This window comes from Microcebus murinus, chromosome 10 (genome assembly GCF_040939455.1).
Source record: "Microcebus murinus isolate Inina chromosome 10, M.murinus_Inina_mat1.0, whole genome shotgun sequence".
NCBI lineage: Eukaryota > Metazoa > Chordata > Mammalia > Primates > Cheirogaleidae > Microcebus > Microcebus murinus.
This window is the reverse complement of record NC_134113.1, coordinates 23,848,108-23,870,705: the sequence shown is the minus strand read 5'-3', so window position 1 is coordinate 23,870,705 and position 22,598 is coordinate 23,848,108. Positions and strand designations below refer to the sequence as shown.

The 22,598-nt window shown below is 35.5% G+C and overlaps 1 protein-coding gene across 2 annotated transcripts in view; it reads right to left on the bottom strand.

The window, feature by feature from the left end:
• The window catches only part of CDK17 (cyclin dependent kinase 17), a 105,399-nt gene that overhangs the window by 45,612 nt on the left and 37,189 nt on the right, over nucleotides 1-22,598 (bottom strand). The window lies entirely within an intron of this gene.

Genomic DNA, 22,598 nt, shown 5'->3' with positions numbered 1-22,598 from the left:
TGATTAATGCTATATTTATCTGGCATCATCAGAAGAGCAGGAATTCCATATAACTGAAGAGTAGGACTCTAAGCATTACAATTAAATTTAGAAGGATTGGAAATATTCTTAAAATGTGCTTTCTAAAACTCAATATAGTAAAAATATCAACATTAATTTTGATGCTTATATTCCAGCACATAAATATCAATCATCATATTGGAACCAGTCAATGGTATCTTCAGCTATAACCAGGAGGTGGGTGAGGTAAGGGGGGGAGGATAAAGAATGATGTTTGACACTTAAACAGCTCCAACAAGGAATTTTCCTTTTTAAGTTCTTATATAGCCAATATACTGGGGTTTTGTTTTATTTTTCCTTGGCAAGCTATTAAGGGTCTCTTTCTGATATCACAACAGTACCAAGTTTTAGAAGGAAGAAAACCAAATCAAGAAAACCAAATCAAATGCCTAGCCCATACTAGATAATTTCATACCTCTTAATTAATTTAGTCTTCCTAACTAAAGGGAAGACTACTATCCCATTTTCACACATGAGGATATATGCTCAAAGAAGTTCCCTGACCCAAGTCAAACAAATAATAAATGACAAAACTGAGTTAAAACTAGAGTTACCATTTGCTTTTTCCTTCACATTATAACATCTCTGAAATGAAGATATATTTCAAAATTAATGGGATGTCAAAATGTAATTGACAACATTTTTTTCTTTCTTAGAGATACATAAATTCATGGCATAATTCATAATAGAGTCTTAGATATGATGAAACAAGGTGCTTATTGCCAAATCAACTCTAGAATTTCCATGTGATTCTTTTCTACAGATTCCAGTTCTCTACTGAAATTCTCCACCCCAGCACCTATTTCATAAACAGATTATAGTATTGTAAAGTTCCTGTCTATAATTCCAAAGTCTGCATAATCTGTGAATCTGTTTCTATCGTTGATTTTTTTCTCTTGTTCTAATTGTACATCTAATAATTTTTTATAGGATGCCAGACACTGCATGTGAATGATTGTAAGTAAATGTGCATGGATAAAATGCAAAGAGGATGGGTGCGGTGGCTCACACCTATAATCCTAGCACTCTGGGAGGCTGAGGGGGGCAGATGGTTCAAGGTCAGGAGTTCGAAACCAGCCTAAGCAACAGCTAGACTCCATCTCTACTAAAAATAGAAAGAAATTAATTGGCCAACTAAAAATATATAGAAAAAATTAGCTGGGCATGGTGGTGCCTTCCTGTAGTCCCAGCTACTCAGGAGGCTGAGGCAGAAGAATTGCTTGTGCCCAGGAGTTTGAGGTTGCTATGAACTAGGCTGATGCCATGGCACTCTAGCCTGGGCAACAGAGTGAGACTCTTGTCTCAAAAAAAAAAAAAAAAAAAAAAAAAAAATGCAGAGGCTCTGATTCTGCATAATGTTAATGTTACCTTCCTCCAGTGAAGATGATTAAATTTTTTTATCTAGCAGGCACAGTCAGAGCATATCCATTCAATCCAACCAGGGACTGAACTGACTTGACACAGGATTTAAGACACTATATAAAGATCAGCCTACCTCTGGGTAGACCCCACTCTTATGGTATGGTCCTTCAACTGTAAGCCTAGTGCCAGAACAACAAGAAAAAATCTATTATGCATTCCGGAACTGGGGAAAGAAAAAAAAAAAAAAAAGAAACTGAAAGGAAAAAAACAAAAGAAAAAAAAAACCAAAAAACTATTGAGAGGTCTACTTATGCCTTGCTCAGTTTTCATCCTCTTACCCAAATAGCTTAAGAGCTCGAAAATGCCTCAAGAGGAAACCCAGCACAGAATATGCCTGTCCCTCTTCTCTCCTGAATCTTGATTCCTCAAGTTTTGACTGACTCAGAAGCTCTACAATGCCTTCAAAATGATTTTTACCTCTAGTATTTCTAGTAGTTGTCAGCAGGAGCTTTAGTCTGCTACAAGTTACTCCATCATATGCAGAAGTAGAGGTTTTGATATGGATTAGAAGAGAAAATATGTGTATTTCATCAAGGAAGGTGCATTTATAAGAGGCAGTCGGTAAACTCTAAGAGTTGATTCCAACTAAAAAACCTGCTAACTGTAGGACTGTCACAATTGCTATATGCTTCACTTCTGATAGTCAACTTTTATAGCTCTACCTTTATAATAAGTAATCCATGCATTTGTTTAAACATATTATATATTAATGCCACTCTCGTCTACCCTTGTTTCTGTAATATGTAGTGACAGCCTCCTTTGTAAAGCTCCAGAATCATCCTATGCAGCCAAGAAGTAACTCAGCAGACCTGAGGTGATCCAACACTTCACATTATGAAGAAAAGACTTGTCTATTAAGAGGCTCCTGGGAGATAACCTCTAAGCCCTGGAATATGCTGCCTAATAAGAGTGTCTCTGTATACCTGAAATCTTGGGACATATGGGACAATTTACATTAACAATGTGAATTATGGTGAACGTCTATTTAATATGTCTGGGGCTTCCGGTCACACTACATCAGTTTGACTCTTGGGGAGAGGAAGCATAGAGGAGGCTGGAGACTGAGCAGCTAAAGTCACTCAAATGGGCACTCTATGCCTACCTAACTGATCCCCAGTAAAAATCCTGACACCAAGATGCAGATGAGCTCTCCTGGTGAAAGCTCTTTGCATGTACTTTCATACATGGTTGCTGGAAGAATGAAGTGCTATCCATGCAACTCCACTAGAAGACAACTGGAAGTTCATACCTAATTTCTCTTGGGCTCCACCCTATATAAATTTTCCCCTTTGTTGATTTTAATCTGTGTCTTTTAGCTGTCATAAATCATAACTATGAGTTTAACAACATTTCCCTTAGTTCTGTAAGTCCTTCTAGCAAATCACTGACTCCCAACACACACATCCTTTCAAGAAGTCCACATGCCTACACAAAAGCTCCTATGAACTGGCAGATCATAACTACCAACTTTTCCAACTCCAACTTTCTCCAACACAGGCATATGGTCAATAGTGCCTATCCAACTATATAGATACAACCATTCAGAATCTTGGCACATCATTTTTGAAAGTTTGGTAAGCATGAGATCAGCCTATTGTTCTAGATGACAAATAAGATGGATAAAAGACTTCATGTAAGACATGAAACCATAAAAATTCTAGAAGAAAATGTAGGAAGAACTCTTCCAGACATTGGCCTAGGTGAAGAATTTATGACTAAGATCCCAAAGGCAATTACAGCAACAACAAAAACAAATAAATGGGACTTGATTAAATTAAAAAGCTTCTGCACAGCAAAGGAAATAATCAACAGAGCAAACAGAAAACTTTCAGAAAATATTCACAAACTATACGTCTGATAAAGGGTTAATATCCAGAATCTACAAAAGAACTCAAACAAATCAGCAAGAAAAAAACAAACCCATTACAAAGTAGGCAAAAGACATGAACAGAACAGAGGCTTTTCAAAGAAGATAGGTAAATGGCCAATAAACATGAAAAAATGCTCAATATCACCAATCATCAGGGAAATGCAAATTACAATCACAATGAGATATCACCTTACCCCTCTCAGAAAGGCTATTATTAAGAAGTCAAAAAACAGATGCTAGCATGGATGCAGACAGAAAGGAACGCTTCTACACTGTTAGTGGGAGTGCAAATTAGTGCAACCTCTATGGAAAACAGTAGGAGAAAAGTAGACTTACCTACCATTCCATCCAGCAATCCCACTACCAGGTATCTACCCAAAGAAAAGGAAGTCAATTTTATCAAAAAGACACCTGCATTTGAATGTTTACTGTAGCACAATTCATAATCACAAAGATGTGGAATCAACCTAAATGTCCATCAATTCATGAGTGGATTAACAAAATGTGGTGTATATATACACTATGGAGTACTACTCAGCTATAAAAAGAAATGGATATATGTTTCTTGCAGCAATTTGGATGGAACTGGAGCCCAATATCCTAAGTAAAGTATCTCAAGAATGGAAAAAAAAAACCCACCACATATACCCTTTAATAATTTGGAACTAATTGATGGGAACACATGGACACAGAGAGGAGCAAAAGTCATTGGGAAACAAGAAGGGAGTAGCAGGGAGGAGAGAGGGTTAAAAACTTAGTAACAGGTACCTGGCCGGGCGCTGTGGCTCACGCCTGTAATCCTAGCTCTTGGGAGGCCGAGGCGGGCGGATTGCTCAAGGTCAGGAGTTCAAAAACCAGCCTGAGCAAGAGCGAGACCCCGTCTCTACTATAAATAGAAAGAAATTAATTGGCCAACTGATATATATATATAAAAATTAGCCGGGCATGGTGGCGCATGCCTGTAGTCCCAGCTACTCGGGAGGCTGAGGCAGAAGGATCACTCAAGCCCAGGAGATTGAGGTTGCTGTGAGCTAGGCTGACGCCACGGCACTCACTCTAGCCTGGACAACAAAGTGAGACTCTGTCTCAAAAAAAAAAAACAACAAAAAAAAAAAAACAAAAAAAACTTAGTAACAGGTACAATGGACACTATTTGGGTGATAGGCACACTAACAGCCCTGACTTAAGCACTATGAAAGCTATCTATGTAACAGAAACATTTGTACCCCCTTAATATTTTGAAATTTCAAAAAAGAAAAAAAAAAGTATAACAAATGTCATTACAGAATTAATTCATATAACATAGTAATATTCTGTTCGTAGGTCAACTATATATGGATTCAGTATCTATTACAGAGTAGAGGTGAGCTATCCAAACAGTAGCCAATAGCCAGCTAACGAGCACTTGAAAAGTGATTAGTCCAAACTGAATTGTGTGCTGCAAATATAAAATGCATGCTCTTTAAATACTTAGTATAAAAAAAAGAATATAAAAATATCTCAATAATTATAGTCAAATCATAGAAAAAGAAAGTAGAATGGTGGTTGCCAGGAGCTGGGGTGAGGACAGGAATAGGAAATTTTTGTTTAATGGGTATAGAATTTCAGTGTTGTAAGGTGAAAATAGTTCTGGAGATGGACAGTGTTTTTATTTTAATTTTTAATTTTAATTTTTTTTTTTTGAGTCAGAGTTTCACTCTGTTGCCCAGACTAGAGTGCTGTAGCATCAGCCTAGCTCACAGCAACCTCAAACACCTGGGCTCAGGCAATCCTTCTGCCTCAGCCTCCCGAGTAGCTGGGACTACAGGCATGCGCCACCATGCCTGGCTAATTTTTTGTATATATATTTTTAGTTGGTCAATTAATTTCTTGCTCTTTTTAGTAGAGATGAGGTCTCGCTCTTGCTCAGGCTGGTTTCGAATTCCTGACCTTGAGTGATCCGCCCGCCTCAGCCTCCCAGGGTGCTATGATTAGAGGAGTGAGCCACCGTGCCTGGCCGGACAGTGTTAATGGATGCACAACAGTAAGAACTAACTTAACACTGAACCGTACACTTAAAAATGGTTAATGTAGTAAATTTTATGTTATGTGCATTTTACCATGATTTCTTTAAAAATGGAAGAAAAATTTAGAGGCTTAAAACTTAATATTTATTATCTCTCAAAAAACATAATTTTATATTAACAACATGTTGAAAAATATTTTAGATATATTTAAGTAAAATATATTACTAAAATTAACTGCCTTTAAAATTTTTTTTTAAACACGTCTACAAGAATCTTAAAATTAGGTGTGGGGTGCATGTTACATTTCTATTGGACAATGCTGATATAGAGCATAAAGTAGATCTTGATGGTTTTAAGTGGGTCTAAAAAAAAATAGAGCCACATAAACAACTTTTGCTTCATAAAGTGCATTTGAATGTATTAGAGGATGCTGTATATGTTTATAACTCAGACTAGTATGAATGCCATTTATTTTATCATCAAAGAGTGAAGAAAATTCTAGTCTATAAAATAACTTTATAATGTCTAAGAAAGACATTTTCTTATTCCTGACAGCAAGCAAGAAAAAAATTATAGTTCATTATAAAGCGTTAAACCTCACTATAAAATTTTCAAATAAAACCACATTTCCAAAAGGTCCTATTTTTATCTTCCATGGTATAATGAACATTGTAATGAGCAATGATTAATAAACATAAATAGTATAGAATTATTAACATAGCCTAGATCATTATTCAAATACATTCCCAAATGAAATAGTTTCCTTGACATTTCTAATTATGTTGAAGCAGAATTATGCATATCAACTTTTTTCATTAACTGAGAACAAAGGCACATATAATGCTAAAATAAAAAAACCTTTTGCAAAGTAAATATTACTATTTACATTAGCTTTAAGGTTAATCTTTATTGTAATAGAGCAGTGGTAAATTACTGATTTCCTAACATCAAATCTTCCAAGAGTCTGGTTAAAATATTTTATCTAGTTTTAATAAAAAATTTTATTTGAAATTGTTAGGATCTTTATATTATCACTTCTATGACTATTAAGATAAGCTAACGATGTTATTTATGGTAATGTCTAAATTTTAAGATTTATGTTTAATTTTTGCCACTGACAAAACTATCTTCACCTTAAAAATAAGCATACTATAATTAAAAATGAACCCTAAATAAAAATTCCACAATAGTTTTGTCTTAATATTTTATTTTTGTGTGTGTGTTTTTTTGTTGAGACAGAGTCTCACTTTGTTGCCCAGGCTAGAGTGAGTGCCGTGGTGTCAGCCTAGCTCACAGCAACCTCAAACTCCTGGGCTCAAGCAATCCTACTGCCTCAGCCTCCTGAGTAGCTGGGATTACAGGCAGGCGCCACCATGCCCGCTTGCCTGGCTAATTTTTTCTATATATATTAGTTGGCCAATTAATTTCTTTCTATTTATAGTAGAGACGGGGTCTTGCTCTTGCTCAGGCTGGTTTTTGAACTCCTGACCTTGAGCAATCCACCCGCCCTTGGCCTCCCAGAGAGCTAGGATTAGAGGCGTGAGCCACCACGCCCAGCCTGTCTTAATATTTTAAAAACTTAACTACATACTGTACTATTATAAATGTTCACATTTCAGCATAAATGTCACTCTTCAGAGGGCCCTTTCTTGACCCTCTTTATTCCTTTAGTCTTAGTTTTTATTCATAGCACTTATCACATAAATATATACATATATATTCCATATGTATATATACACTTCTATACATATAAACATGTATTTTTCATGTATGTACATGTGTGTATATATTATAAAACAATTTTTATACTTTTCTAGATGTCAAAAACATCTCTAGATGTTTGTTAAAACTAGATCAAATTTAAAAAGGTAATAGGGCAGTAAAAGATACAGAACAGCATATCACTCTTCATACATATATAAAGACAGCTGAAAATGCTCAAAATCAGTTCCAACTACAAATGTGTAAAAGGAACTTGCAAAATGAATTCTATTTGCTTAAAGAATACAGATAACCATTCTGTAATGCCAACTCAGTCTGCTCTAGGAATGAAAGAACATGCACACAACACACTGTTTTTTAAAAAGATAACAGCTGTCAATACTTCCAAACTAGACCCTCTTCTATGAGTCTTCACTTGTAAAAATGGTGTTACATTGTGGTCTTTTTGGTATTTCCAGTAAGAAACTCTCCAGATACAAATGTACCTTATAGTCAAACTACTCTAACACTAAAGGATTTGGGGTGGCCAGTGCTTAATGTCTTTGAAATATTCTTAAAATAATTTTTGTTAATAATTGCAAAAAAATGAAGAAGAAGGCTAAAGATTGTTTTTTTAAGTGCCTAGATGACTGTTCTTTAGGTAAGTAAGCAAAATTTACATATAGAAAAAAATGAGCATTTTGAACTAAAGATTAAAATCAAACATTGAAATGGCAAACTTTTTTCACTTAATCTTGCTGTTGTCAATCTTTCTGAAATATCAAGATGAGACAAAGATAGATTTATTATAACATTTCCTATAGTAACTTTGGCTTTAAATGAAAACTGCTGTAAATGAGGTGAACTCATTAAGTGGTAAGTAGATGTTCTATTATTTTTCCCACAATGATTAAACCATGATAAATACTGAACATTCTCTAGGACATTTAAGCTAATCATACAGAAGAAGGAATAGAGCCAAGGTTTAAAATTTAAGTTTTTTTCACTAGAGATACAACTTTGTTATTTGCATAAAACACAAAACAAAGTGACTGTAAAACACTGACAGACTACTAAATTAAAATTTCAATCACGCTCACAGGTTTCTTCCAGACTTAATTCTTAATCCTTTATGTGTTCAAATATGAGACTGCTTTTCTTCCTTTGATAGTATAAACAGTGAAACACACAAAGCAGGGGAAAAAAATACCAAGGTTTCCCCTATTTATAAACACCAAATGAGAAAGACAATCAATATAAGATTACTGTGACAGTTGAGATGCAAGATGTCAGAGAAGGAAGCTGTAAGAGTTGGTCCCTCCACCAAAAACCAACTGGAAAAATAACCAGAATCAACTATCTTGGAACTCTGGAACCTAACTGGACATTTAAAACAATCAGGAGAGTTCTTGATAAAGGGAAAGGCTGCTGACCTTGATAGGAGAACCACATGAGCATACCAGCAGCTACCATTCCCCATTCCTCTGCCTTGCTGCCGCCTTGAGCAGCAACTTGCATTCCTGGAGTAACTGGTTATAACCAGAGCAGGCAATGGGGGAACTTTGTCCTCCAAAAATTTGGAGTTGCGTGTTTTGTTTACTCTGGCAGACCACTGAGAGACAGGCACAGATATAGATGCTTGCCTTTATTTAGGCTCATTGATGTTGCGGGGAGGGAGGGAGGGGCTTATCCACATCTATTGGATGATTTTTCTTTAAGCCAGATATCTTGTTATCCTTTGTCAGGTCACTGGCTGACTGCAGAGATAATGGAATAGAAACTTCAGTGACCACACACAACAAGGAATACACACAGTTTGCAAAAATTGTTTGGGAAAGTCACTAATAGATGGCAACAGCCCTAAACTAGCAACAAACACCTAAGGAAAGGCAGAATTCCACAGTCACCACGTAATTATACTCAAAATGTCAAGGTCTCAACAAATAACCACAAAGCACATAAACAGGAAAGCATGGCCCATTAACAAGAAAAAAAGCATTTAATAAAACCACTCCTGAAAAAGCCCAGAATTTGAAATTACTAGTCAAAAACTTTAAATCAACTATCCTAAACATGCTCAGAGAGCTAAAGGAAATCATGAATAAAGTACTAAAAGACATCAGGAAAACAATGTGTGAACAAAATGAGAACATCAATAAAGAGACAGAAATCATAAAAAGGTCCCAAACAAAAATTCCAGAGCTAAAAAGTAAAAACACATTAAATAAAAAATTTAGAACAGTACAACAGCAGATTTGAAAGGCAGAAAAAATGATTAGCAAACTGGAAGATAAGGTGATCAAAATGATCTAGTCTGAAGAACAGAAATAAAAAAGAATAAAGAAAAATGAATAGTCTGAGGGACCTATGGGGCACCATCAATTGTAACAACAAACACATCACAGGGATCCCAGAAGAGAAGACAAAGAGACCAAAAAAAAAAAAAAACTGAAGAAATAATGGCTGAAAACTTCCCAACTCTCAAGACTTGAATATACACATCCAAGAATCTCAGCGAAATCCAAGAATAAACTCAAAGAGATCTACACTGAGGTGCACTATATTCAAAGTATAGAAACCCAACATAATCTTGAAAGCAGCAAGAGAAAAGCAACTTGACATATACAAGAGTTCCTCAGTATGATTAACAGCTAAAGTGTCATCAGAAACTATGACGATCAGGCAGCAGTAGGAATGGCATATTTAAAGTCTAGAAAGAAACAAAAAGTCACCCAAGAATTCTATAGCTAACAAAACTATCCTTCAAGAATGTAGGAAAACAATAAAGACATTTCCAGACAAACAAAAGCTAAGAAAGTTTGACCTGCCCTGAAAGAAGATAAAGGAAGACTTTCAAGCTGAAATGAAAGGACATAAGAACAACAAACACTGTTAGGGGTAATTACATGAATAATTATACAAGATAGCATTATGGTGCTCTTGGTTTTAATAACTCTATTATTTTCCTATATGATTTAAAAGGCAAATGCATAAAAAATTATAAATCTGTCAATAGATACACAATGTATAAAGAGGTAATCTGTGACAATAACGATATAAAGAGGAAGAAATTAGATATTATATAGGAGCAATTTTTATATACTATTGAACTAAGTATTATTCAAACCAAGTTATTAAATATTTTTTATGATGTTAATTGTAATCTCCAAGGTAACCACTAAAAAACTAACTAGAAAATGTTACAGAAAAAGAAAAGAGAGAAGAGAATCAAAATGCTACACTACAAAAAAATCTGCTAAATGCAAAAAAAAAAAAAAGGGCAATATTGGAGAAACTGAGTAAGAAGCAAATAAGGCATACAATAGCTAAATGGAAAATATAAGTTCTTCCTTATCAGTAATTACTTTACATGTAAATGGATTAAACTCTTCAATTAAAAGGCAGAGTCTGGCAGACTGTATTTTTAAAAAAAACAATCCACCTAAATATTGTCTATAAAAGACACATTTTAGATATAAAGATATGAAAAGACTGAAAGTAAAAGGTTCGAAAAAAGATATTCCATGCAATTAGTAACTGAAAAAGAGCTAGAATAGCCATGTTTTTTTCCGAATAGACTAAAATCATCAAAAAAGATAACAAGAAACAAAGAAGGATGTTATATATTGATAAGAGGTTCAATACATTAAAATATAATAATTATAAACATATACACACCTAACAATAGAGAATGAAAATATATTAAGCAAAAACTGACAAAACTGAAAAGAGACACAGACAATTTAACAATAATAAAGATTTCAATACCCCAATTTCAATATTGGATAGGCGAACAAGATAAAAGATCAATAAAGACACAGAGAACTTGAACAAAACTATATACCTAGTGTAGCAGATGTATCAGATGTATACATAGAACACTCCACCTAACAACAACAGAATATACATTCTTCTCAAGTGCACATGGAATGTTCTTCAGGACAGACCATAAGCAGGGTCACAAAAACAAGTCTTAATAAGTTTTAAAAAACTGAAATTATATGAAGTATCTTTTCCAATTACAATGGAATGAAACTAGAAATCAACAATGAAAGAAAACTGGAAAATTAAAAAATATGTGGAAATTAAGTAACATACTCTTGAAAAACGAATGAATCAAAGAAGAAATCACAATAGATATCAGAAACATCTTGAGACAAATGAAAACAAAAACTCAACATATCAAAACTTACACAATGTATGCAGCTAAAGTAGTACTGAGGAAATCTACACTTGTAAAACCCTACATTAAAAGATCTCAGATCAATAACCTAAGTGTATGCTTAACAAAATTAGAAAAAGAAGAGCAAATTAATCTCAAATCAAGCAGAAAGGAGGAAATAATAAAGACCTGAGGGGAGATAAAATAGAGAACAGAAAAAGAATAGAGAAAAATCAATGAAATCAAAAGTTAGATCTTTGAATAGATCAACAAAAATCAATAAACCTTTAGCTACACTAAGAAAAAAAGTGATTAACTCAAATGACTAAAACCAGAAAGTAGAGACATTAATACCAATAATACAGAAATAAGAAGGATTACAAAAGAATGCTATGAACAACTATACACCAACAAACTGATGAACTAATGAAATGGACAAACTCCTAGAAATATACAAACTATTAATACCAAAGCTGACTCAAGAAACAGACAATCTAAATAGACCTAATAAAGAGAATGAATCAGTATAAAATACTTCCAACAACAACAAAAAAGTCCAGGACCAGATAACTTCAGTGGTAAAGTCTACCAAACATTTAAAGAATTAACAACAATCCTTTTCAAACTATTCTAAAAACTTGAAGGGGGGCGGTAATACTATGAGGTTAGTGGTACCCCAAAACCAAGTGAGGTAAAGACACTACAAGAAAAGAAAACTACAGGCTAATATCCTTTATAAATACAGATGAAAAGGTCCTTAAGAAATACTAACAAACTGAATTCTGCAGCATATTAACAATAGGACGCAGAGAAAGATGGTTGAATAGAATCCTCTAGTGATTGTACACCCCAGCAGGAACACCAAATTGAACAACTATCCACACAAGAAAGCACCCTCATAAGAACCAAAAAAAAAAAAAAAAATTAGGTGAGAGATCACATTACCTGGTTTAAAAATAATAAGGAAAGAGATATTGAAGAGGACAAGAAGGACAGTCATAATGCCTACACCGACCTTCCCCCAATTCCAGGGCACAGGCAGAGAGAGAATCTATGTGCTTTGAGAGAGAAAGTGAAGTGAGTGTGGACTTTTAATTGGAACTAAGTGCTGCCCTGTCACAGCAGAACATGACACGGGAAAGAATTCCACCAGTGGCCAGCCATAGAGTGGACATTTTTTTTTCAACTTTTTAAATTTTTTATTTTTTTGAAACAAGGTCTAGCTCTGTCACCTGGGCTAGCGGGCAGTGGTGTCATCACCACTCAGTGCAATCATAAACTCTTGGGCTCGAGCCATCCTCCAGCCTCAGTCTCCCAAGTTACTGGGACTATAGGCACACACCACCAAGCCTGGCTAATTTTTCTATTTTTTTGTGGAGACTTGATCTTGTTCTTACTCAGGCTGGTCTGGAACTCCTGGCCTCAAGTGATCCTCCTGCCTTGGCCTCTCAGAGTGCTAGGATTACAGGTAGAAGTGAGCATTTAGATTAGCTCTGGACCAGGGAGAATCCTCCACACCAGCAAAAGGACACTGAGTTCGGGCTGGTACACCTGCTGACTGAAGTGGCCTAGGGCAGTCAGGCAACAGCAATTGCAATCTTTGGGTAAGCCCTGATGTTGCATAGGTCTTGGAGACATAGGACTTGGGGTATGACCCAGTGAAACAACAGCTGCAGCAGCCACAGGAGTGCCTGCATCACCCCTCCAACACAATTCCAGGCAGTACAGTTCAGGGAGAGACTTCTGCTTAGGGGAATGAAAGGGAAGAAGAGTACAGAGGACTTTGTTCTGCAACCTGGATACCAATTCAGATGCAGTAAAATAAAGCACAAGGCAGATTCCTGAAGCCCCTGGTTCTAGGCCTTTGTTCCTGGACAGTGTTTCTGGACCCAAGCCAGGCTGGAAGGGAATCCACTGCCCTGGTAGAATGAACTTAGTCCCAGAGGGATTCACCATCTGCTGACTAAACTAGCCTTATGCGAGTTGCAATACTGTGCTGGTCTGAGGGGCCATGGAATTCAGGTGTGACCCAATGCGGTATCAGCTGTTGTGGCCAAGGGAATGCCTCTGTGTCACCCTCCCCCAACTCTAGCACAGAGATACTCATGCTTGGGGAGAAATGAGGGAAGGGAGTAAGAAATTTTGCCTTGGAACCCAGGGAATTCCCCCTTATCTTCCCTAAGTCCACCAAGGAGTATTCTAGGAGTCTCCAAAAGTCACAGCAGTCCTGGGCTTACAGCACACCCAGTGCTCAATGAACACAGGCTTAGGTAACAGTAAATTCCCTTTGAATTCTTGGAAAACCGTCACAAAGGATGGGCACATACAAGCCCAGATTACAAAAACTGTAATAAATACCTAACACTTCAGTGCCCAGACAAATACGCACAACTCAAGAACATCCAGGAAAACATGACCTCACCAAATGTACAAAATAAGTTATAAGTGTAACCAATCCTAGAATGACAGAGATACATGACCTCTTGGGGAATTCAAAATAGCTGTCCTGAGGAAGCTCAACAAACTTCAAGGTAACATATAGAAGGAATTCAGAATTCTATCAGAGAAATTTAACAAAGAGATTGCAGTAATTTTAAAAAATCAAGCAGAAATTCTGGAGCTGAAAAATTTAACTGACAAATGAAAAAAAAAATCAATCTTTCAACAGCAGAACTGATCAAGCAGAAGAATTAGTGAGCTTGAAGATAGGCTATATGAAAATATACAGAGGAGAAAAAAGAAGAAAAAAGAATGAAATATGCCTACAAGATCTAGAAAATAGCCTCAAAAGAACAAATTCAAGAGTACTGGCCTTAAAGAGGATGCAAAGAGAGAGAGATAGGGGTAGAAATTTTATTCAAAGAAATAATAACAGAAAACTTTCCAAACCTAGAAAGATATGAATATCCAGGTACAAGAAGGTCAAAGAACACCAAGTAGATTAGACCCAAAAAAGACAACCTCAAGGTATGCAATAATAAAATTTTCAAAGGTCAAGGACAAAGAAAGGAACCTAAAAGCATGAGAAAAGCAGCAAATATAATAACATATAACAAAGCTCCATCTGGCAGACTTCTCAACCTCCTAGGAAGGAATAAGATGACATTCAAAATCCTAAAGGGTAGGGGGAAGACTTGTAACCCACAATATTATATCTAGCAAGTTATCCTTTGAACATGAAGGAGAAATAGACTTGCCCAGATAAACAAAAGCTTAGGGATTTTTCTTGGGTAAGACCTCAAAAGCACAGGCAGCCAAAGCAAAAATGGACAAATGGGATTATTAATCTAAAAAGCTCCTGCATAGCAAAGCAAATAATCAACAAAGTGAAGAAACAACCCACAGAATGGGAGAAAATATTTGCAAACTACTCATCTTACAAGGGATTAATAACCAGAATACATACGGAGCACAAACAACTCAATAGCAAAAAAACTCCAAATAATCTAATTTTAAAATAGGTAAAAGATTTGAATAGATATTATTCAAAAGAGGACATGTAGGCTGGGCATGGTGGCTTGCGCCTGTAATCCTAGCACTTTGGGAGACAGAGGTGGGAGGATCGTTTGAGCTCAGGAGTTCGAGACCAGCCTGAGCAAGAGCGAGACCCCCATCTCTACTATAAATAGAAAAAATTAGCTGGACAACTAAAAATACATAGAAAAAAAATTAGCTGGGCATGGTGGCGCATGCCTGTAGTCCCAGCTACTCAGGAGGCTGAGGCAGAAGGATTGCTCAAGCCCAGGAGTTTGAGGTTGCTGTGAGCTAGGCTGACGCCAGGGCACTCTAGCCTGAACAGAGTGAGACTCTGTCCCCCCCCAAAAGACATGTAAATGTCCAACAGGTATACGAAAAATGCTCAACATCAGTAATGATCAGAGAAATGCAAATCAAAATTACATAACATTTCACTCCAGTTAAAACGGCTTTTATCAAAAAGGCTATAATGAATGCTGACAAGAATGTGGAGAAAGGAGGACGCCCATTCACTGTTGGTAGTAATATAAATTAGTATAGTCACTATGGAAAATAGTATGAAGGTTCCTCAAAAAACTAAAAATAGAACTACTTTATGATCCAGCAATTCTACTGCCAGGTATATTTCCAAAACAAAGGAAATCAGGATAGCAAAGAGATATTTACACTCCCATATTTATTGCAGCACTATTCACAATAGCCAATATATGGAATCAACCTAAGTATCCACCAATGAATGGATAAAGAAAATGTAGTACATAATATATACAATGGAATATTATTCAGCCATAAAAAGGAATAAAATCCTATCATTTGCAACATGAATGGAACTGAAAGTGAAGTTAAGTGAAATAAGTCAGGCACATAAAGGACAAATAACACATGTTCTCAGTCATATGTGGGAGCTAAAGAAAAAGTGATCCCATGGAGATGGAGAATAAAATAATGATTACCAGAGGCTGGTCAGGGTAGTAGGGAGAAGGGCGATTAAGTGGGGCTGGTTAATAAGCACAAAAATACAATTAGAAGGAATAAGATAGTGTTTGGTAGCAAAATAGGGTGACTACATTTAATAATAACTTATTGTATATTCAAAATAACTAACAGAGTGGAATTGGAATGTTCCTAATATGAAGAAATGATAAATGCTTAAGGTGATAGATGCCCCAATTACCATGATTTGATCATTACACATTGTATGCTTATGTCAAAGTATCATATATACTCCCATAAATATGATGTATTTATGCAACTATTAATTGCATAAATTAAGTTTATTAATTATTAATAAAAATTAAAATTTTATTAAAAAATTAAAAATTTATTAAGAAAAGGTTTACACCAAGTAGGTTTTTGACCAACTGAGATTTGTCCCAAGAATGCACAGGTGGTTGAACATAAGAAATCAATGTAACGTACCACATTAACAGACTGGAGATGAACCATGCAAACATCTCAACTGACTTAACAACAACAAAACAAAGGATTTTACAAAATTCAATACTCCATGATAAAATCACTCAATAAACTAGGAATAGAAGGGAACTTACTGAACATAACAGCCATATATGAACAACCCACAGCTAACATCATATTCAATGGTGAAAGACTGAAAGCTTTTCTGCTAAGATCAGGAACAACACAAGGATGCCCACTTTCACTATTACACAGTGCTGAAGTTCTAGTTAGAACAATTAGGCAAGAAAAAGAAATAAAAGACATCCAAATAGAAAAGTAAGAAGTAAAAACGATCTCTATTCATAGAAGACACACAAATAAAAACCTGTTAGAGCTAATAAATTCAGTAAAGTTGTGAGATACAAAATTGACATGCAAAAATCAGTTGTATTTCTATAGATTAGCAAGAACAATATGAAAAGGAAATTTTAAAAGGAATCTATTTAGAATAGCATCAAAAAACAGTAAAATATTTAGGAATAAATTTAATTAATGAAGTGATAGACTTATATGCCTAAAAATACAAAATATTGTTGAAAGTAAAGAACCCCTAAATAAAAGGATTTGGATTTGAAGACTATACTGTTAAGATGTGACTATTTTATTTTTTTTTTTATTTTTTTCATGTTTTTTTTGAACTGGACAAGGATGTGACTATTTTAAAAAGTGATATACAGACTCAATGCAGTGCACATCAAAATTCCAATTTTTTTTCAGAAATAGAAGAATGTATCCTAAAATTTATATGGGAACAGAACATATCCTCAAATTTACATAGAATTCCCAGGAACCTCAAATAGTCAAAACAGTCTTGAAACAGAAGAACAACGTTGGAACTCTCACACTTCCCTCATTTCAAAACTTACTAAAAAGCAACAGTAATCAAAACATTATAATATTGTAATAAGAACTGACATACAGATGAATGAAACAGAACTGACAGCCCACACATAGACTCTCTCATCTGACTTTTGATAAGGGTGCTAAGACCATTCAATGGGAGAAAGGGCAATCTTCTGGCAAATGGTGCTGGGCAAATGGGATAATTTAATGCAAAAGAGTGAGGTTGGACCCTGACTTTACACATGGTACAAGAGTTAACTCAAAATGGATCAAAGGCCTGAATCTAAGACTTAAAACTATACAATTCTTAGAAAAAAACATAGGGGGAAATATTTCTGATGTTGGATTTGGCAGTAATTTCTTAAATATATTCGACACCAAAGCACAGGAAACAAACAAAAAGACCAAATGAAATTTTTAATTCAAAGTTTTGTTCACCTAGGAACTGTAAAAAGATTGAAACAACAACTCACAGAATGGTTGACAATATCTGCAAAATCATATATCTGATAAGGATTTAATATCCAGAAAGAATGCTACAGCTCAGTAACAAAAAACAAACACCCAATCAAAAAATGGGCAAAGGTCTGGAATGTATATTGCACCAAAGAAGATACACCAGTGGCCCATAAACACATAAAAAGATGTTCAATATCATTACTCATTAGATAAATGCAAATCAAAACCACAATGAGATACCACTTCACACCTACTAGGATGGCTATTATCAAAGAAACAGAAAATAACAGGTGTCAATGGGGATGTGGACACACTGGAACACTGGTGCAAATATAAATTGGTGAAGCCACTGTGATAAACTCTTCTTCAGTTCCTTAAAAAGTTAAACATAGAATAACCATATGACCAGCAATTCCACTCCTAGGGATATACCAAAAAGAACTAAAAATGGACTCAAACAAATACGTGTGCACCAGTGTTAATAACAGCATTATTCACAACAGCCGAAAGGTGGAAACAACCTGTTGATCAACAAATAAATGGATAAACAAAATGTGGCATATATACAATGGAAATACTATTCTGCCATAAAAAGTAACCAAGTTCTAAAATGCTACAACCTGGATGAATCCTCAGAACATTATCCTGTTAACTAAGTCGGACACAAAAGGACAAATATTGTATGATTCTGCTTACATAAAATAACTAGAATAGGCAAATTCATAGAGACAGAAAGTAGAATAGAGGTTACCAGAGGGCCGAGGAGAGGAGAAACTGAGGAGTTCTTATCTAATTGGGCACAAAATTTTTGTTTGGGAAGAGGAAAAAGTTCTGAAATAGTAGGAATGTTTTCACATTTTGACTGTAATTACTGTCACCAAATTGTACATTTTAAAATACTCAAAATGGTAAATTTTGTTAGGTATATTTTACCTCAGTAATAATTTTTTAACTATTGTGCAAGCAGGCATTTCTATCTGTTTTTTATAAAGCCTAAACATGGCCAATACTTCATTTGAGGAGAAATTTACAGAAAAGAATTGGCTAAATAATTTCAACGTGAACAGTCAACTTACACCAATTATGTTGAACACAACAGAGTAAATATTAGGATTACCGCGTATGGTTATGACGTAGAAGCTTGCAAAACACTGTTGTTCCCAACTTAAGAACAAGCCAGACAGACTATAAAATCATAGTTTTTTAAACTCAGAAAGCTTAGGATATAAAGAAACATAAATGAACTAAATTCTAGAGAAACAAGCCATTTCTGGAAAAAAAAACAGGGCTAGGGTCATGGTGAAAGGAGAAGTGAACCTGCTTTAAGAGGGGAAAATAGCTTAACTTCTAACAAACCTTCAAAGGGTAGGTACATAGGGGCTGGCAGGACAGATTAAAATCCTGAGCAGCCTCATTCACAAAGGATACTTTCCAAGTATTGAAGCTGCATCAGGGGACTGGGAGATAGAACCACAAATTTGCTGTCCTGGGGCAGGACAGCAAAGCCAAGAGAAGCCCCTGTCCAAGTGGCACAGGGCTTTCACTAAGTGCAAGGCCATGCCAACCACAGGAAGGTGGCAGGGTATTAGTTCAGTGCTTTCTCTAGAGGTGAGAAAAGCCAGGGCTGTGGCTAAAGAGAAAAGATGATGTTCTAGCTGCTCAAAATGCCAACAGCTGGGCTGTGAAACAACGAGAGATCTCCCAGTTCAACAAACTGTTGGCTGGGCTATAAAGGATAGAGAGAATTCCTGAGTCTCACAGGTGCTCAGATCCCAAACCCTAATAAAAGGAATGTCCTAATTCTGCCTTCAAAATATCTGATACCAGTGGTACACTAAATATGACTAAAGCCACAACAGAGTCCCAACCCAAATTAGATCGACTCAGTCCCTAACACTAGTGGCCTGACAGAATACTGTACTGTCCTTTTTCACACACTGTCTGACATAAAATAAAAATTTGGAGACCAAGAAGAAACAGAAAAATGTGACCCATAATCAAGAGCAGAGAGGTAATAGGAAGTTTTCTAGTGACAATATTTCAAATTATTGTTTTTACTAGGCTACTCGGATAATTTTTTAAGTATTAGAATTTATGGAATAGTTTAATTGGAATAGGCACAGGTTTTTGGTAATGCATATTTTTCCATATAAAGATATTATAAGGCATATACAAAATCCATACAATATAGGAAGTAGAAGAAAGCAATGCTACCATCTGGCCTACGACTATTAATAGTATTGTCAAAAAAATGCCAGATCTTTGTGTCAGTGACACTCATACAATTATCTATGGGATGTATCTCAAGACACTAAAATATGTCGTTTGGGAAAAAAAAGCATTTCAAGGTCACATAAATGTTAGAAAGTGAAATCAAATAAAGCAGAAAACTGTAAAACTTTGCCAAGATTTAATATACTAATGAGCATTGTGATACTCCAAATATATAAACATATTTGGACACAAAATATCATTGACACTTTTAACACTTTACAAAACCATTAATATTCCATAAAACATAGACAAATACATTCATATAAATTGCATCAGGTCATACATGTTATGCTGTTTCATAGGCTTTTTTTCCCATCAAGTTTTCCATTATCAGCTTTTTCCCCTCAGCTATGTCATGGAGATCCATCTTTGTAAATGAATATTATCATCATTTTAATTGCATGTTTACTATTCCATTGTATGCCTGTACCATACAGTAGGAATGTTTTATGCTTCCTGTTTCATCACAGAGTATTAAAAAAGACATGGTGAGATTTAAAAAAATTAAATCTATCAAGAAAGGGAGAGATTTAATAAAATAAATTTTATTGCTTCATCAAGAACATTCTTAAGTGACAGTTTCTGTTTCTTTCCCTGTAAGTGTATATAGATAAATAATGCCACTGACATAATTCACAACAAAGCCCAGTAGTTTTACACACAGTGCATTTGTACCATGGGGTAAATGTCAACACAGTTTTTTTTTAAAAGGCAGACAATATTTTAGTATTATGAAAATCACGTTTTGACCAACTGCTAAAATTATGATCCAAGTCCCATCATTTCTTTGCCCAGAATTTAATATTTAGAGCCTCCTAACTGGTCTTACTGCTCCCAGCCGACCACCTTCCCTGCCCCACTGCCCATATTTCTACATCTGAATATAGAAATATACGTGTATATTCTATATAGCAGCCAGAACAAACATTTTTTTTTTTTTTTTTTTTTAGACAGAGTCTCGCTTTGTTGCCCAGGCTAGAGTGAGTGCCGTGGCGTCAGCCTAGCTCACAGCAACTTCAAACTCCTGGGCTCAAGTGATCCTTCTGCCTCAGCCTCCCGGGTAGCTGGGACTACAGGCATGCGCCACCATGCCCGGCTAATTTTTTTTTTATATATATATCAGTTGGCCAATTAATTTCTTTCTATTTATAGTAGAGACGGGGTCTCGCTCTTGCTCAGGCTGGTTTTGAATTCCTGACCTTGAGCAATCCGCCCGCCTCGGCCTCCCAAGAGCTAGGATTACAGGCGTGAGCCACAGCGCCCGGCCTAGAACAAACATATTAAATCATAAATAACATCATCTCTCTTCTTGAAAACCCTACAATGATGGGCATTTACTCAAGAGTTAAACCAAAAGTCCTTAAGTGGCTTATGAGGCCCTTTATGACCTGTCAACCACTCTCCTTTTTAACCTTGTTTTCTACCATTCTGCTCCTACCCACTCCACTTTAGCAGCACAGTCTCTCCCCTCTCTGCCTTTACATTTGTTCTTCCTCTGTAACGCATTTCTCTCAGATATGTTAATGGATCATTTCCTCACTTCTTTCCGAGTTCTACTCAAATATCACTTCCCTGGTCACCCTGTACAAAAGAGTGAAAACCCCACACCCAGGTCACACTCTATCTCCCTTAATTGCTTTAATTTTCTCCACAGCCTGGCTGCCTAACATTCTATTAATATATTGGTCTATTGCTGATTCCCTCCACTAGACTATGATACCTTGAGAGCAGGAACTTAGTATGTTTTGTTCACTGCTATATCCCCACAATTTAGAACAAAATCTGGCACACAACAGGCACTCATAAATACCTGCTGAATGAGTAAATGACAGCAAATACTAATTTGGTACTAGAGATTAGTCACCTTTAATAACTTAGGCTCTTTTTCTCTAACTAAAGTTAATTTATTAACTGGCAAAGTTTCTGATCACCATTTCGTGCTAACTGTTCCGCTTAGGTTTTCTCGTACATGCTAAAATGTTTCATTCATTCATTCAACAAACATTCATACAGAGGCCCTACCACATCCCAGGCAATAAAGCAGACACTGAGGGCAGAAAGATAAATAAAATATGAACTCTATTCATAAGAAACTTAGCCTGGGAAGGTGTTACATTATTTCCAGAATGATGAGGTTATTCTGCAACTGTTACCTCCACGTTAATATATTAAGCATTTCAATAACTATTGCAAAGGCCAAAATTCGTTCAACTAATAGCGCACATACTCAAATTGCACTTTTCATAAAAATTGCTTCAGCCACATAACATACATAAAATTTAATTGGTTGAGCTTATTAAGGTTGTGGAGAGCAAGACATACAGTTCACTAAATTGAAACTCCTATAGGTACATGAAATGACATCTCATTACCTTCTTGATTTAATAAGAACTTAAACAAAACCTAAACCAGCAACCAAGAAGCCTCTAACAGGCTTATTAACGTTTCTTAGTACATTCATTTGCATAAATAAGCCCCAGATCCTTTTGGCTTTAAGAAGATAATACTTTTCCACTAAAAGTTATCTTATTTTTTAAACATATTTTTGCATACATTGTTTATTGGACAGTAACTTAAAATTCAAAATATAATTAAAATCTGATTTAACCGTCACTCAAAATGTAGATACTTTCATCATGAATAATCATCAATTGACTTGCAGATGATAAATCACCATAGAAAGGGCATTTGTTTTAAACAGCTGTTCAGTTTCAGAGAATTCAGAAAGTCAACTATTAGAAATGTCATCTGATGCTTTTGATAATAATGGTCTCACTCAGAACAGAACCAAGAGAGCAATTGTAACCACTTGAGGTAGTGCCTCATTTTGATATACAAATGGTTATATACAAAAAGAAAAAGAAAG